Here is a 12,439-nt window from a genome sequence, read left to right on the forward strand (position 1 = left end):
GCTTGGGGAACCCCAGTAAGAGCTGCTTTCATGCTGTATCAGGAGTGGCCTTCCGGCCAGAATCTCTCAGAGGCTCTGGAGTCTCCTGTGAGGGTGCTGGGAGGATCCGGAAGGAAGGCCTGGGACTCAGCTCGGCAGCCGCCAGAGGTGCTGACCATGACCTTGTGGAGGCGATGGGCCTGGACTTTCTCTTGGGGGCAGATGGGGCAATCAGGAGGCTGCGCGTTCGGTTCCTGGAGTGGCCCTGGAGGTCATGGCTGGGGGTGCCTTGGATCTTCTCAGGCATGTTCCCAAGGCCATGGTCTCCGTTTCATGTGAGTCGAGACTGCGGGTTTGAACCTGTGATTTCTCTACGTGCCCCGGTGATCGGATGAACCTGTGCTATAGACTTCTTTACGTTTGGCAAAACTACAGACTCAGGTGAGACCCACACACATGGTCACTTGGAGGGAGCTCGTCGGTGGGAAAGCACCTCTATGCAGCTCAGGGAGTAGTGGGGGGTTAGAGTAGAAGCTGCTGGGTGGCTGAGGGCTGAGTGGGGCGGGACCCGCAGGGTTTGCATGGATGAGCCCAGGGAGTGAGGCAGGTTCTAGACCAGGGGGTGCAGGCTGCAGCTGCTGGGAGGGGGCCTGCAGCACTCAGCGAGACCCGGGAGCTGAGGCTGGGACTGTGTATCCACCCGTGGACCTTCACGAGTGAGCAAGGAGTCACGCAAAACACACCTTGGGATACAGTTCTTGGAACAAATCCGTTGTGAGAGTGAAGTTCCACCGTGTTATCCTGTATCTCGTATTTTTCTCACTCAGAACAGAGGTTCACACCTGCCCAGGACGTGCAGCGTTGAGGTCACGGTGTCCCCGAGGGAAGGCCTGCCTCGAAGCAGTGTGGTCTGTATGTTACGATAGATCAGCCAGTGTGGTCTATATACATTAGATCAGACACTGTCTCATACCAGCTTGGAGCAAGGAAAACTGGTGGAGGCTTTCAAGAAAATTCACAGGGTAAAAGCCTAAAATTAGAAACTTTCCATTTATTATAACCTGCTGTGTTAATAGATAAAGACATCATTATAAAATTTAGGATAAAGCCATAATTCAGAAGTAAGATTATATTGTGTGTGTGTGTGTGTGTGCGTGCACTTAGTCATGTCCAACTCTTTGCAACCCCAGGGACTGTGGCTTCCCAGGCTCCTCTGTCCATGGGAGTCTCCAGGCAAGAATACTGGAGTGGGTTGCAATTTCCTCCTCCAGCGGACCATCCCGACCTAGGAATTGAACCCACATCTCCGGCACTGGCAGGCAGATTCTTAACCACTATGCCACTTGAAGTCCATTTATTAAGCATCGACTTTGTTCCAGGAAACTGATAAGTGTTTTACTTCATTATGACTGATTCTTTCCACAGCTCTGAGAGGTAATTTGTCCTCTTTCCAAAAGAGAGATCTGAGGCTTTGAGAGGCTGATTATCTTGCCCTGAAGTCAGAGGTGGAGCACGGACTCAAGCCCAGATCTTTCTGACTCCACACCTGCGTTCTTTCCACTTTGTGGTGGCCCGGTCCAGCCCTGGTGCCAGGGGGCACAGGTTAAGAAAGCGCTCTGACGTCTAGGGCTGACAGTGCCTTCCCACACGTGGGAGAAGCATCGAGTTTAGCTCAGATTTCATCTGTCTGGAGGCAGCTGCTGCTTCCCCACAAAGCCCCTCTTTCTAATCTCTTCGCCTCCAGACAAGCCTCCCACCCCACTGATGAGAACAGCCTTCACAGCTGCTGGAGTTGTCCTTCATCTGTGAACTCCAAGGTGGCTCCTCCTCCTCCACTGGCCTCCGTTGGGCATCCCCACGGCCCCTGGGAAGAGTGGGTACCAGCCCAGCGCTGGCTTCTGCAGTCTGGCCTCTGGTACCCAGACTCCATCTTCAGCCACGTGCCCTGGAGTCTTTCTTTGGGGCCTTCCCCCACACAGTGGTCTCTACATGGGCCGACCCGCCCTCATTCTGAAAAAACCCAAACTCATCCGTCAAGACTTGACTCGGGGGCCATCACCTCCACCTGGAAGCCTGCCCTGATCATCACCCCTGCCCCCTGTCCCCCAACCTCTGGCCTTGCAGGGTTTCTAGTATTTTATGTCCTGAGGTGTTGCCTTCTTTCCTGCTGACTTGCCCCCCCCGGCCCCCCTCCCAGCCCACTGATGCTGCCGGTGTTGGAGCAGGACAGGTTCAGGCTTCTTAGTTCCACGTTAGCAGATTCTTGACAGAGAGCAGGTGGATACTCAGTATACATTGGATGGATAAAGTAAGTGATCTCCTTGTGACTTTAGATAAGGGAAAGGCTTTTGTTGGGAAGATAAATTCACTCTAAAGGAATTCACTGCGAGCACGCGTTGATTTCTCAGCAAATATTTAATGAACACATTTTATGTGTTTATCATAAAGCGGCCTAGGATGCCGAGCAGGCTGTGCTTTTTGTGAAAGCTTGGAGGAAAGGGGTGTTTGCGGGGCTTTGTGAAAATTACTGTATCTGCAGTTTCTCGGTCAGAACCTGCCGCGTCCTGAGCACCCGATACACATTCAGAATGAACGTGAATGAAAGAATGAAGGGCTCTGCGGCTTGCGATGACTTTTCACATGTGTGGTCTTTTTATAATTCAGGCAAACCTCCCCAGACAAAATGCACATTGATGATTACAACCCTAACCTGGGAAAACTGAGACTGTCTGCGCCCAGGTGCGTCTGGACCAACCTGGCCTGCTCTCTGACCTCTGCACCCTCTGACCCCTGGTTGGGGAGCTAGGAGCGCATGGACACGGTTCCTTGTTCGCTCATCAGATTCTCCTGGGTCCCTCCAGCGAGCAAGCACCGATCTGACGGCTGAATCACAGAGAAGGGAGTGGGCCAGGGAGGCTGCCCCGGGGCGTGTGTGTCTCTCACCCCGTGGGTCTGCACGTGCTGCCTGTGCAGGCAGCCCTGGGTGCTGAGGGTGGAAGGTGCTCCTGGGGGCCGGGCTGCCTTGGGTGGGGTGTCCCCGTGCAGGGGGCAGAAGAAGCCAATGAGGATCAGCTTGGGCTGCGGCCCTGCGTGGCTGAGGCGCGGGCTGTGGACCCTGAGAGCTGATCATGCATGGCAGGGGGCCTCGGACGAGGTCTGTTTGGGGACACAGACGGAAACTGCCCCTAGAGGAGTCCCAGCTGGTGGGGAAGACGGATGCAACCTGAGAGATGTGCAGTGTTAGGGTGGGCACAGGAGGGGGCATCTGGCCCCAGTGCAGGGGACTGGGGGCAAGTTCCGGGAGGAGGGGTGAGCTCAGCCGCATCCGGGGGTGGCGGGAGGGAGGATTGGGCTTTTCATGTGAGGCCTGGGAGCACAGCTTGGGGGCAGGATGGAGCACGCTGGTGGGCTGGTGGGAGACCAGCTGGAGGCCGGGCAGGGGCCCGGGGCAGCACATGGCAGCGGCTCTGGGCCCGGGAGGCAGTGGGCAGGACTGGAGCGTGGACAGACCCCCGGTGAGCCCGTGAGGGCCTGGACTCGTATGTGCACGAGCACACGGGGAGGCCGTGCAGGGCTGGATCGTGGGCGACCCCCAGTGAGTCCATGAAGACCTGACTCGTACATGCACGAGCACACGGGGAGGCCGGGCAGCATTGGAACGCGGGCGGACCCCTGGTGAGTCCATGAAGGCTGGGTGAGTACGTGCACGAGCACACGGGGAGGCCGTCGGGGGCGCTCACAGCTCCCCGCGGGCCTGAGGCAGCTCCCCCAGCACGTCCTCCAACTGGAAGGGGGCCGGCTCTGACCCCCGACACCTTGGCTGTCGCTCCTCCAGGGCCAGGCTGCGCTCGGCGGCCACCCTCGAGGCAGGGCAGGGAGGTGAGGGCCCCATGGGAGGAGCGCGTCTGTGGCTTTGCCCGGCCCTGGGCACGCCCGGCTCACCCCAGGAGGCAGAACCGGCCTCATCACACCTGCCTCTCTCCCCCGGCTTCTGGTGCCCCAAGTTCTCCAAGCCGTGGTCCTGGTCCCCCTCCCCACCTTCTCCTGTTTTATTTTAGTGACCTGTCGAGACAACTCAGCAGAAGTTTGGTTCTTGAATCTCTGTACATGTTGAATAAACATTGAGCCCAGGGGACGCCTTTGATCTCCCATCTCTGCCAGATGCTTCGACAGCCTTGATCTTCTGGGAACCTCCCCCACCCCCAGGGGAGGCCTGCTCCTCCCTCCTCACCCGGAGGACTCCCGTGCTGTTGCTGAGTCACATCCTACTTTGGAGCCTGGCTCAGGCCTCGTCTCGGTGTCAGGAGGCTGAGAACCCTCAGGAGGATTTGCAGGGTCTCTGTCCCCTGTGTGGGTCTCTGGCAGTTGGGGTTCCCCACCACCCACCCCGAGTGCAAGGGTGTGATGGCCGCCTCTCCAGTTCCAGAGCCGACCTTGGTCTCCATGGAGACACACATCCTGACCGAGTGCTCACCAAGGCTGCTCTGGGAAGTCTGACTTTCGTTTTCCCTTTCAAGGATTCTCTTTTCATAATCACTTTCAAAGCCCCTGAGGGGGAGACGTCAGCCAAAAGCTGTGAGTACAATTCCTCTTTAGCTGAGGGGACTTCCTGGAGCCACCTGACAGGTGCCCCGACTGCTGGCCCCACACTGGAGAGTAAATCACCCTTTGCAATCCAGTCAGATTTCAAAACAAGCTTGGGGTCGATGCTTCAGTACTGGCTCCTCCGGGGTTATGACAGAGAAGGGGCATCTCCCCCGAAGTGCTACCAGGATGGAACCCAGGTGCTGCTGGGGGAGGCAGACGCGTGTCCCCGCCTCCACCGCCCCTCTGTGGTGTCGGGATCAAGTTAGGGGTGACGTACAGACACTCCTGCCGTCGAGTCATGTTCAGCAATGAGCAGGGGGATAATGAGGGGTCTTCACGTTAGTAAAAGCCACACTTCAGAGGCCCTGCTCTCCTTTTCAGGGCAGAATTCATTTCCTGTAGAGCTGGGGTCTTTCAGGGGCCTGAGCTGAGTCTGGTGGTGGAGATGCTGATCCCTATACTGTCCAGAACTCTGAGTGGGTCTTGCGAGTCCCTTGCCTTCTCTGAGACTCCTTTTCTTTTCAGTTAAAGGAGCGACTTGTCCTAACGCATGCTCAGTCCGGGTCCTGTCTTCGCTGTCTCCGAGAGGGACCTGCTCATCTGGGTACAGAAGAGTGATGTCAAGCAGGTCAATGACCAACAGTCACCGCCTTCCCTCATGTTGTTCTGTTTTGGTCTAGTAACTTTAACCAGAGGGATGGCAAATTACTCACACTCATGATAGAAAATTAGGAAACAGAGGTCCAAATCCAAGCCTGAACCATCTCTCGCTTCTCCTCTGTAGCAGTCGGGGTTGTGAGGATGTGAAGGCGTGGTATTTATCTGTGGGCACTTGTGTTTGTGAGCACTTTTGCTTGTGATGAACCTGGCCTCCACTGCACCTCCCGCTCACCTGCACAGACAGACCCGTCCACCCTGTGAGCAGCGCCGGGCACTCGTCACTGCAAGGGTCTCCCTGGACGGACCCTGTCACTTGGCTCCTCCTGCGTTCCCAGAGTGTCTCCACTACAAACGACGCTGGGAGGAAAGTGCTTGGAAGTAAACCTTTTTATACTTCTGTGATGGCTTATCTTCTTAAGATAAATTCCTAAGAGTGGAATTGCTGGGTCACAAAGGGAACTTACCATTGCAAGGCTTTGGCTACTTACTGACAAATTTCTGAAAGGTTTCACTCACGTCCATTTCCACTGGCATGATGTGAGACTGAACATTTCTTTACAGTCTCCCTCTTTGTGTTGTTTAGTCTCAGTCGTGTCCGACTCTTTTGTGACCCCAGGACTATGGCCTGACAGTCTCCTCTGGCCATGGGAGTCTCCAGGGAAGAGTACTGGAGTGGGCTGCCATTTCATCCTCCAGGGGATCTTCCCGACCCAGGGATCCAACCTGGGTCTCCTGCATTGGCAGGTAGATTCTTTACCACTGATGCCACCAGGGAAGCCTACAATCTCCCTAACTTAATTGTTATTAAAATAATTTTGGCGCATTTCATGATGAAAGCATTGTACTATTGTAGTTTTGAATTGCATTTCTTTAATTTCAGTTTTGAATAACAATGCAGATGATGAAGGATATGAATTTCTCCTGACTACAGTCCATAAATTTTCATCTGTAGCCTTCAGTTCAGTTCAGTTCAGCCACTCAGTCATGTCCGACTCTTTGTGACCCCATGGACTGCAGCACGCCAGGCCTCCCTGTCCATCACCAACTCCCAGAGTTCACTCAAACTCATGTCCATTGAGTTGGTGATGCCATCCAACTATCTCAGCCTCTGTCGTCCCCTTCTCCTCCCACCTTCAATCTTTCCCAGCATCAGGGTCTTTTCAAATGAGTCAGTTCTTCATGTCAGGTGCCCAAAATATTGGAATTTCAGGTTCAGCATCAGTCCTTCCAATGAATATTTAGGACTTATTTCTTTTAGGATAGACTGGTTGGATCTCCTTGCAGTCCAAGGGACTCTTAAGAGTCTTCTCCAACACCACAGTTCAAAACCATCATTCTTTGGTGCTCAGATTTCTTTATAGTCCAACTCTCACACCCATAAATGACCACTGGAAAAACCATAGCCTTGACTAGACAGACCTTTGTTGGCAAAGTAATGTCTCTGCTTTTTACTATGCTGTCTAGGTTGGTCATGGCTTTCCTTCCAAGGAGCAAGCGTCTTTTAATTTCATGGCTGCAGTCACCATCTGCAGTGATTTTGAAGACCACCCCCCCAAAAAATCTCACTGTTTCTATTGTAGTTTTATCACCATTAATTACTAAGTTGTTTGTAGTAATAGTTTTGCTTTATTTCTTTAACTTAAAAATTATTTAGAATTTTTTCCAAATTCACCTTTTTTAAATTAAAAAACTTCTTTCAGTTTTGTTGCACGGAAGTAGAGATCGCAGCCGGTATCACACTTCATCACTGTGCGTTTCATGTATGATGAAATCGTTATGATCCTCTGTGTTCCTTTTAATGCAATTTTCTCATATCCTTTATTGCTTATTACTCCTAGTCTTGTTTCCCTGCATTGTTTATATTTACTTGATGTCTCTTTGTTGATTTCTCGATTTTGAACTGTGCCCTGTCATCTTGGCTTAGGTGGATCTCTTCAGCATTGCAGTTGTGTATGGTTGCTTTTTAATTCTAAATGTCTTCATCATACTTGTGATTTCTGTTGTTTTTTTTTAATGTTTTAATGATTGTTTTAGAGTTTTATTTTTGCAGTTTTATATACGCAATGCACTTTCATCCTGGAGAGATACCATGTTTTTTCAGAGCACATCAACATCACGAGTGTTTTTTTTTAAGTTTTTATTTTTTACAGCAAAAACATTTTGTACTGGGGTATAGCGGATTAACAATGTGACAGTTTCAGGTGAGCAGGGAAGGGACTCGCATACACATGTATCCTTTCTCCTCCAAGCCCTCCTCCCATTCCTAAGAAGACACACTCAGCGTTTTCGTTCTAATTAATCCTCCAGTCACTGACGCTGTCATTCCAGACCCTGACTATGGACAGTGCTGTTGGGCAACATGTCATTAATCCGTACTGTCCGTATTGTTTCTAGTTCTTTCTGACAATTGGTCCAATCTCACGCTTTACTTATCACATCGTTTACTCTCTTTTTAAATACTCTGTTCAACCATTCTTGTAGTTTTAAATTCTACTCTGATTTGATTGTTCTCAAAAGTTTCTTTCGTAACTCCTATAATTAATTTGCTTTTCGGGCCAGGTCTTTTTGTTAGCCTTGAATTTGAATATAACCTTTTGTAAGTAATAATCTTTGAAAGTTTTAAAATTATTCTCACGTATCATGTTTAACAGGGACCTGATTATTTTCATTTGTAGGGAATCTGTGACCTCATTGCTAATGTGGTCATTGCTAATGACCTTGCTAATATCTTTAAGACTGTTTATATGAGATTGACATATCGCTAAGATGTTTAATAATTCTTCCATAATATTCAGTGACCCTTCCTGAGGTTAATATTTGAGTCTCTCGGTTCGCCTGGGATGTCTTCAGCCTTGACCTGGTGCTTCCTGCTTACTCAGAATTCTAGACTGGGGCTCTGGGGCTTGTCTGCTCTTAGGTTCTGTCTCACAGTTCACATCTCCTCATCTTATCCTCCTTGTGGTTCTAGTTCACTGGCTTGGTTTTCTGAAGGTTTCTGTTGCCGCTTTTGCTTACATTTCAGTCTTTAGTTCAAGATGCTTGTTCTGTACATTCACACATTCTTTCCTGATTCCAGATCATGTGTCCAGGTCCAAGGGGACCAAACCGGAGAGCTTGAGCTCTGAGACCACAGTTTGGAGACAGTTGAGCATCGTGTGCTTCCGGGCAGGAGGCTCACTCTCTGTAAAGGCAGCAGGTGCATCAGGCTGCAGCCTGGGAAGTGGGGCTTCCAGGTGAGTCAGGCCGAAGACACAGGGGGTGGGCGTAACACTCAGGGTGGTGACGGAGGTGTATCTGCAAGGAGTGCCCAATCTCGCGGTGGGGGGTGGATCTTGGCAGGCCTCTCAGGACTGATCTGCAGGTGGGTCTGCAAGGATGGGGAGGGGTTGGCAGTACAGTGGATGGCGCTGTGGGCATCGGAGAGTGAGGGGGGAGCACAGGCCACTGCGTCATGTTCAGGAAAGAGAACGGTCTCCGGAGGCTCAGTGTAGGGTTGGCAGGGGGACGGGAGGTCAAGCCCGGCGGGGAGAAAGCTGCAGCCGGGGAGGGTGGGACACGCACACCAGGAGTCGGGGCTCTGGCTCGTAGGTCACGGGAAGAGGCTGAAGAAAGTGAGAGATGAAGAGGACTGCCACGCTCGCATTTTCCAAACATGCGCGTGGTGCCGCATCGGGCAGGGCGAAACATGCGCGTGGTGCCGCATCGGGCAGGGCGAAGGTGCAGAGCGAGAGGCTGGGGTCCGCAGACGTCAAGGCGACGCTGTGTCCCGGCGAGAACTAGCGCGTGGTGCCACATCGGGCGAAGGTGGAGAGCGAGAGGCTGGGGTCCGCAGACGTCAAGGCGACGCTGTGTCCCGGCGAGAACTAGCTGGTGGGGCTGGGATTCCGAGAGGAGAGAAAGGCAGCAGCGACGTGCAAGGCGGGGCTGGCTCTTCTGTCTGCTGAGAGGCTTAGGTGTACCTTTAGGGACCTGGGCGTTCCTACCCACACTGCTGGCTTCCAGCCCTTCTCGCGTGTACACAGAAGCGGGTAGAATGCCTGACCCTTGGTAGAAACGAATAATTTGCATTTCTAGATTCTACTTAGAAAAGAGAGCGTGATTGACAAACACGAAGTTTTCCACATGCAGAGTTCGTTTTCTTGGTGTTACATGGCAGTCTCCATCGGAATGTGTTCACCACATAAAGTAAGGGTCATTTTTCAGCCAAAAGTCATTTCTTCATCATTTCTGTCGGAATGGGAATGCGGACCTTTGGAAGGTTTTCGTACATAATGGTGATGAGTCTGGGGTGAGTCTTCTGGACGTGCACAGAGGGGGCGTCAGGGCGATGAAGCTACGATCGTCTGCAGAGGAGGCAGTCTGCTCAGCGCCTCCCTTGTCTTCCCGGTCACTCCATGCTTCCTGTTGTGGAGGTCGAACCCTGGGGTGACCCTTGGCTGTCCCCTCACTCCCCACCTGGTCCATCAGGAAATCCTGCAGGCTCTGCCCTCACACTCGTCCGGAGCACTCTTCGCCCCCTGTTCTGGCTCTTGGCAGCTCTCCCCTGGTTTAATGCCACTGCCTCCTTAGAGATCTCCTGCTGCCCTTGAACCTGTAGTGCCCAGACAGGCCTGCTGTGAGCTCAGCCAGGGACGGGGACCTCCGCTCAACCCCTTTCCGTGGCTCCCACTCCACTTAGGGAGAAGCCTGCTGCTCTCCCATGGTCCCCTGCACTCAAAGTGGGACCCCCCCCCACCACCACCATGGAGCCCTCCCTTGCACAGCCCAAACCTGGCCCTCACTGGGCGTGTTCACAGCTCAGGGGCTGTGCAGACTCATCTCTTGTTCCAGTGGCCCCTCTAGGCATCTTCGTGGGTCCCATGTTGTGGGGGAGCCTTCACTAGGCCCCGTATCCTGAGAGTGGTCCCTCCTTCCCAGAACTCTCTGTGACATGCCCATGTCACCGCTGTCTCTTTGCCCACCCAGTGTGCCTTAGCTATTATTGTTGTATCTGCTACTTCTACTCTTAGAATATTCTAAGTTACTTAAGAGCGGAGATCTTGCTCATCTTCTGATGCTTCTGTATCTTCAGTGCTTGTAAGTGTGCCTGGGATGCATGCAGGGTTGGGGGCCCGTTTCAGGCGGCGCAGAGCTCCCTGAGGTTCAGGAAGGGCTTGTCAGGTGGAGGGCCTCTCCTTCTGTTTCCCTCCCCCAGAGCGGGAGGGCTTGAAGGCACTGCTGGGGGGGCCAGACCCCAAGCCTGTGGGCCACGCAACTGCGCAGGTCCCTTCTTTCTGATTCTGGATTTGTTCAGATGTGAAATGGGGATGAGACAGCAGTTCTGCCTGAACGAGTGTGGGTTGCAGCTGACGTTCCCGAGCAAGCAGGGCCGTCCTGGGCAGAGCAGAGGCACCGGGTAGAGCCGTGGTTCCGCCTGTGTCCCCTCCAGCCAGCCTCTTCCAGGAGCTTCCAGGCCGCACAAGCTAACCCTGGCGAGGCGGGGTCTGCTGTGGAGTCGCCCTCCGTTTCTTCCTGGGGCATCTGCAGTTTTCCCTCCTGTGGCTGTGGGTGTGGCTGTGGCTGGTTTGTGGCCGTGGTTGTGAGCAGATGCCTTGCATCCTGGATCACCCTGGTGTTTCCGCGAAGGGCAGGCTGCACCTGGCTTCGTCTGCGGGGGCTCTGAACTGTGGCAAATGCTCTGATTAAATCACATTTTTCTTATCCACAATCAGGAAACGGGAAGTGCTTTGACACAGAACATCGCATCAATTATGATCAGCTTGGGGAGATTCTCTTTGAAAAGCATTTTCTGTCAGCCTGTGCGTCTGGCACTGCAGGTCAGCAGCAGAGGGGCCTCTCCCCACAGGCCACCCCACCCCAGGCCTCCTGCACACCGCACTGCCCCCCAGGCCTCACCCCTCACCCCCAGGCTCACCCCCTAGGTCCCACTGCTCAGCCCCAGGCCTCCCTATCCCCGGTCTCACCCCCCAGGCCCACTTCCCCCTCCTTTGTCTATTGAATGCTGTCCTTTTTGAGCTCTGCCCTGGGCTCTCTGCAGGGTCATAAACCCCAGCTTTGGCTTCGGAGGAGACTCGACAGAAGCTGGTGGTTTGGCTGCAGGCAGGCCGCATACACCCAATTTTAAAACTGAGTTCTCTCTTTTGGATTGCATTTATTTTTTCGCTCTTTAAAATGTCTCCTGCTCAGATGGTTTGTGAGTGAAGACCAGACCCTTGGAGACAGATGGTGACTGATGTTCAAACAGGAGACCCTGGGAGGGGGTCAGGACACTAAGCTGAAGCCGGGGTCAGGGGGGTCCCTGAGCGGGTGCCTGAGACTGGCTTTGAACCCTGGCTTCTCTGTAACCCTGGTTTCCAGGGTTGTCGCAGGGGTGGCCGGCGGTGCTGGGCGAGTGACCGACGTGCCGCGGGGGTGGCGGCGGTGCTGGGCGAGTGACCGATGTGCCGTGGGGGTGGCCGGCGGTGCTGGGCGAGTGACCGGCGTGCCGCGGGGGTGGCCGGCGGTGCTGGGCGAGTGACCGGCGTGCCGCGGGGGTGGCCGGCGGTGCTGGGCGAGTGACCTATGTGCCGCGGGGGTGGCCGGCGGTGCTGGGTGAGTGACCGGCGTGCCGCGGGGGTGGCCGGCGGTGCTGGACGAGTGACCGGCGTGCCGTGGGGGTGGCCGGCGGTGCTGGGCGAGTGACCTATGTGCCGCGGGGGTGGCCGGCGGTGCTGGGCGAGTGACCGGCGTGCCACCAGGCAACGCGGGGCCGAGGGCAGGCTCGGGGGGAGGAGCAAGTTTGCTGTGATGAGCTTCAATTCCTCGCTCCTCTACTCCTTCCAAACCACAGACCCCGGGTGGCGACACCTGGCTTTTTCTTTCCATGGGGTCCATTTGATGAGTGAAGTTTGCATGGCAAGCTTTCATTTCTTCTTAGATTCTATGCAATGAAAAAACCCCACATGACCCAGCTGTCTGTCAATAATAGAGTGGGTTACTGAAATAAAACGAAAGGCAGGTATGTTTACAGCTTCCACACTGGATTCCAAAGCTGTCTGCCCCCAGGCTTGGCACTGATGCGTCTCAGGTGCCCGAGTTGGAGCACGTCGTCTGCATCACAGGACACACAGCTCCCGACGGCGTCTCCAGCATCTTCCAGATGTTTATGCTGTGAACGGACTTTCATGACTTTTACTCTGTCTGAATTCTGACTTGCAGAACTGATTTCTATCAT

Source organism: Bubalus kerabau, chromosome 4, assembly GCF_029407905.1.
Source record: "Bubalus kerabau isolate K-KA32 ecotype Philippines breed swamp buffalo chromosome 4, PCC_UOA_SB_1v2, whole genome shotgun sequence".
NCBI lineage: Eukaryota > Metazoa > Chordata > Mammalia > Artiodactyla > Bovidae > Bubalus > Bubalus kerabau.